The sequence below is a fragment of the Helianthus annuus genome, chromosome 14 (assembly GCF_002127325.2).
Source record: "Helianthus annuus cultivar XRQ/B chromosome 14, HanXRQr2.0-SUNRISE, whole genome shotgun sequence".
In the NCBI taxonomy this organism is placed as follows: domain Eukaryota; kingdom Viridiplantae; phylum Streptophyta; class Magnoliopsida; order Asterales; family Asteraceae; genus Helianthus; species Helianthus annuus.
Window position 1 is genome coordinate 52482325 of NC_035446.2, and position 6780 is coordinate 52489104.

The window sequence follows — 6780 nt, forward strand, 5'->3', positions numbered from 1 at the left end:
CCAAGAACACTTGATTGATTATCGCCTTCGAAGGAATCCGTAAGATGATAATCAAGATCAAACGAGATTAGGAACAGCAAAATCTAGTAGGGTATGCACGAATCGCCCAAGTCGCCCAAGTCGCCCTCGTATACGACGAATAATATTTTCATAATGTTGTAGGCTTTTAGTCCCTGAATGATCCAAAAGTTTGTTTTAGCATTTTAGGTTTGGTATGCTAAAACAAACTTTTGGATCATTCAGGGACTAAAAGTGTCAAAAAGTGGACAAGTTTGCACTTTCGCGCATAACTTACGTTCTGAATACATCCGAACATCCAAAAATTTATGTAAGCATCCTAATATTATGCCTTAGTGTTTGGCATGAGAAAAATCCATTCGTTGCGTCATGTGGATCATTTTTCGCGCTTATGCGCATTCCGTCGTAATTAAGCGAACATCGCGATCGTACGGCCAAACGAACCAACATCCGGAACATTTTTGAGCATGTTTCATGTCCACAATGTTTAGGCGTCATTTTAGGGCCTTAGAAGTGTCGGAAATGGCTTAAATACGCAACAGGGACCAAAACTGCCAAAACTGAAACTTGTTGTCTGACCAGCACCTGCAGGCGGCCCGCATTAGTTTTGTGCACATCCTGAAGCGGGCCGCATGGCACCTTCAGTAACCAAATTTTTGTTTTTTCTTGCAATTTGGCCTTTCAAACACACCAAAGGGCAATGCCCTTTCACCCAATCAAGAGCCAAGGGCCATTTTCAGTAACCACAACATTTTGACAAGTGGACGCTTAGGATCGTGGCACGAAAATCAAGAAACGATCCTAGCGGCTCTACTTTTCCTATAAATACCCCCCCCTTGATGTAAAACCCACACAAATCTGATCAAAATGCTCTAAGTTGATGCCATTGCTTCATACCTGAGCTTTTGTTGACTTTCTGCATTGACCAGCCTATGGTCAACAAGAAGTTCGTGGAACTTCATAACGTGAGCGTGATCACGATGGTTATAGCCTGTAGTGACTATACCTACTGATTACCACGTTATCTAGACTCAGTGACGAGTCGTAGTTTCGGCCAAAATGTGCATTCTTGCGTATTTTGTAACCAAACTACTCGTGAGCATCAAAGCCGTTTGTTTTGATGCCAAACCTGTTTTCTAAACTTAGTTAAGCATGTTCTAACATGCTTAGCTCGTCACTTTTAGTTTAGTGCTTATATAGGGTCGTCAGGTAAGCGATCTAAACCATCGCTTATACTTTCGAATCCGACCCATTTGGTCGATCATTAGGTTCCGACCAAACACATTAGGTGACCATAGCTATAACCTTCCGAGGTTATACCTTGTGGTCGCGATGTTAGGCGTTCCGAACGCGTTCTACGCGAACGACACGTTAGGGTATCATAAGCTACCTAAACGGGTCGTAATGGGTCGTAAGCACTTAGGTTAGGTTTCATTTTAGTATGTAGGCTTTGTTAAACCATATTACACGAGTCTCCATGCTCGTTTGGTTTACGAACCCGCATACTATCCGATCCTTCCGATATTGGTCCGGTATATTAATATAGCTACCTATTAGGTGCCGTTTGATATTCCGTGATCTCTAGCATTATTTGGTTATTATACAAGAACTACAAGGCAATCCCAGGTGAGTACATAGAACCCCATCTTTTAAATGCTTTCGAGGTGTCAATGTGAGTACATTGAACCCCTCTTTTACTGTTTTCCAAACTGTTTTGGGGTGAAACACATGTGCCTATCTGTTACATTCATGTTTTCCATGTTTTCACATCATATGCCTGCTATGTTGTTAGTATATTATAGTACACGATTTCATTACATTTCATGCTATGTATGCCCATTGTGTGCGTACTTAGTACATTGATTTACATTACATTTTTGTTGCATATGTTTACTCAGCATATGGACACAATTGATTTACATGAACATTTCTGTTGCATATGTTTACTCAGCATATGGACACATTGATTTACATGAACATTTCTGCTTCGTATGTTTAATTAGCATACTTAGTACAATTGTTTACATCACATGCCTTCATTTTGTTATGACATTTGTTTGTTTAACATGGGACAATACACTCATTAACATTAGCTACGCCGTTCGTTAGTAGGTAGTGGTACCATAGGAATTGACAACTCCCATTCCTAAAATCCTGGGTTTGATAGGATTGTAAGGAATGACCGAATTCAATATACATAACTTAGATAAACCTTTAATTTGTTTAAGGGTTTATCGCCACAGTCTTAAGGCTTGGATGTATGCACATTTCACAATACCGCATAAATGTTAATATCAATAGAGCATGCATTTTTCCACAGAACATAACGTTGATTTAAACCACGTTTTACTTCAACGACTTGTTCTGTGCATTTACATATGGTTTAAGTTGATACATTTCGCTTACCGTACATGATACATTTTGGGATACACATTACATGATTTACATTGAACATAGACATTTTGTGACAACTGCCACTTTCTGGTAATTTACGTACACTTAAAACAGTAATTTACATTATACGGTTTCGTGGTTGGAATATCCGAAATGCATGATTACATGATATACATCCTAGGATACTCATGGAATATTCATTTATGATGCACATGATTCATTTTTAGTGGTTATATTTGAAACAGTGTAAACATTGCATCGAAACAACTAGAGTAGTGCCTAGTAAGCTAGAGTGCTGACAAAAACTCAGGATCCGCAGAAACTAGTGTAACAATATTTTTAGAACTCAGAGGAAAGTCCAACATCAATTATACAATAAACCCTAATTGGAAATGAAAGGGTTTGGTCGAATATATTACCAATGTCCGGTAGCACAAAAAAAAACTGCCCGAAAACTGCCGAAAAGCACTAAAAGTGACCATTTCAATAATTGTCCGCAAAAATTCAGCATTAGTGTTTTTACCCCAAGGTGCAAAAGTGTTGTTAAACACAAATTTCATATGAAAATACATAGGGAATATCATATAAATATATAACCGAATTTTTCCCTATAATTCATATATGCTAACCTTTCGACTAGCTACTTGCGAAACGAGCACTAAACGACTATCCGAACTACAATTTGACATATGTAGTGAACTAGTGAACATTATTTTTGGTCTTTTTCATCCTATTTGTGATCATTTTAAGTCTTGAAACATCTTGAAACTTGGTAAGACATAAAAACGTAAACATTTAACTTTTTTTTTACCATGTTTAACCTTAATAAAATTACCAACATCTTTTACCACAAGTGGGCCCCCCACCATTGTTTTTTTATTACTTTATTACAAGGATACTTATCCAAATATGAAGTGGATTATGAAGTGTAATGGTTAGTCATGAGGTGTAATGGTTAGCCATGAGGTGTAAGACTTATAACACATATCCTAAATCACTAACACACACTACCACTTTTCTACACATTTTCAAACACACACAAACTCTTTCAATCTTCATATCTTCATCTTCATATCTTCATATCTTCATCTTCATATCTTCATATCTTCATATTTCACCAAGAACACCATAGAAAACCCACTTCACTTCTTCACTTTTCTTATGAACAACATGAAGTATCATGGAACTTAAGAAGATCTAAAGCACCTAGAAGCTAAAGCAAGCTTTTTCATCCATCCAAGAGTCTTCTAACAACAAGATCTTCATCTTCTTTGGATCATAAGCTCATTTAGATCATCCCTAGCCTAGAGCTAGAAGTGAGCTTCTAACTTTTATTTATTTTTTCTTACTTATTATTGTTATGATTATTATTATAACTAGTAAAATAACAAAATAATCATACATAATAATATGAAGATACAAAGAAGCAAAAAGTACAAATCATAATATATGTTTGTTTATGTGGTGATTAAGAGTTGTTATTTGCATATTTGATCTTGTTGAGATGATTAAGACATGTATAACTTGTTAGATGATGTTCTTAAAAATATAATCTAACAAGTATACATGAATATGTCAAAGTTTTTTTTTATATAATGGATGATCAAAATTTATGGTGTAAATAAAGTATCTAAGGTTTTTAAATAAACACAAGACTTTTTACAAGATAATAAAAAGTAACATACAACATGAGATTTTTAATAAAAGTTGTTAAAACTAGAAATAAACTTGGTTTTTGAACTAGTTAACATATATTATGAGTAAGTTCAAAACCCTACATGATTTTGAGATCATCTTGATAAGATTATGTTATAAATCTTGTTATAAAGCTTATGTATATTGTTTATAAAAGTTATGAGTAAATTGTGATGTTGATTTGAAAAGAAAAAGATATGTTTATTAAACATGACAAAGTGATTAAAACAAAGGTTATATGGCAAATTTTTCTTAAAAACTTTATGTTATAAAAACTATCATTTTGGTTAAATCTTTACAAGATTTACAAAGATTTAAAGAAAGGTTTTATAAAAAGAAAAGATTAGATAAATATATATTTTTGAGAAAATATATATTTGTTCATTTTAACAAGTTATGTGATATGTAATAATTGGTGTATTAGTTATATATATCAAAGATAGGAACTTGATTAAAATGGTAATAATAAACTCGAGAGACTTTATAATTAAAGTCTTACAAAACTACATATAAATATGCCTTAAAGACATGTTACGGACAATACGAAAAATCGGACATAAATTATGGACAAACCGGACGACAGACGAACTTACGGACATATTACCAATCCGAGGACTTAATACGACATCTAGACGATCTTTCGACACGGACTCAAAAATTACATTACCCTTAACAAACTTCGGACATTTTGAAAACTTATAAAAAGTATTATGTTTTTTTTATTACCTAAAAAGTATAATTAGTAAATTTTTATAAAAATGAAAGACTTATCTTTTCAAATGGGCTAAATATTTATATAGATGGGCTTATATTTTTTTTAATAAATTATATTGGGCTTAAACTAAATACTTGGGCTAAGACCAATAGCAAATAACTCATGGGCCAAGCCCAATACCAAACTTATGGGCCCAAAAGCCCAACACTATTTAAAAGCCCAACACTACTTAAAGCCCAACACTATTTAAAGCCCAACACTACTTAAAGCCCAACACTATTTAAAGCCCAACACTATTTAAGCCCAACACTATTTGGGCCCAATATCATAATTTATTGGGCTAAGGCCAATGACATAAATTGTAAAGAAATACAAGTGTATGATTGATGAATACTAAACACAAAGTTCAACTAACAATAAAGACATACAAGTCTTACACATATTTAAGTCATAAGACTTGTACTCAAGTTAATTACAAAGACCAAAGTGTCTAACAAATATACCAACGATTGTAGGTAGCAACACTGTTCAGGACTACCGCAAGTGAAATCATATTTACTTCTACTCACTGATGCGATACTGTGAGTTCATGTCCCCTTTTCATCTTAAATGCTTTTCAAGCTTTACAACTATCGGGGAAAATACATGTACAATAGTATGTTAAGTCAAGGAATGAAACACCTTAGATCATGTGAGAAATTAGGGCCATAACTAAAGCACCATTAATCCAAGTTTGGACCAAGGAACAAAGGGTTAGATCTAATGGGTTTTGGCGAGCCCCACTCATGGCCATTCATTTGCCTAGGAGTGCATTTGTTGCCCTACGACATGGTGTCGATACAATTAAAATCGTCTAGGGTTGGATTGCTTCCTATTTCGTCACACATATTAATGTCCTTGCAAAACATTAATGATCACGATTTCATTGACGCTTTTCATACTGTATTTGATTCAAATACAAATGCATTCTACATTTTCGGGTGTATCATACACAACTAAATTGCATGAACTCGCTCAACCTTTGTTGATTTTTCTACTTAAACATGTATTTCAGGGAATTAGTGGACCTTGTCAGGGATTCTAATTCAGGAAACAAGTATCAAGACTCTGTGCCATCTTTTGAAGGGTTTATCTATTATACTGCCGCTTTGCGGTGTTATAGTGGACAAAGCCTTAATGTTTAAAACTTTCGTTTTGGATGTATGAAATAATAACAACTTATTTTCTTTGAACGATTTGTAAATTATAAACTTAATATATTTTGCGCATCTTTTGAACAATTATGGTAATGACAATGGAGTATGTTTTATTCATTTAGTACGTTTACTTATATCGTTATGCAATGAGAACCAACAGATCACACCTCGCGCTTCCGCTACGACCAGGGTGTGACAGATTGGTATCAGAGCTTCGATTGTAGTGAACCAGGATTCTTTCTCGAGTCTAAGTCTACAATCACTAGGGACCTCTCACGAAAACCTCTTGTTCATGTTGAACAAACTATATATAAAATTGGACAGGTCAAAAGGTTTTCATTGCATAAACATTTTTCAAGGTCCACTACAACAAAAATTCCCTCCATATAAATCAAGCGAGGACATTTCCATGGGTAAAGTCTATGAGAAATAGACACATTACATTAACATACTATGTGTCTACAATACATTACATTATCAGTTTATGCATTATAAACGGTTTACAAGTTCAGCTTATGCAAAGATAGAAATCCTTGTTAGATAGGATTTTACATGATTATATATATAAGTCATTCATATATGTGTTGTACAAACTATTTTGCCAAAAGCAAAATACCTTTGACTTCAAACTTTATTATTATTCTTTACTCGCACGATGAAAATATCGACCTCACGTCCACTGCGGAGCTTATGGCGAACATGATTCCTAAGTGAAATCTTAAACTTAATTCTGTAAAAATATGGTTGCTTTCTCGCGAATGT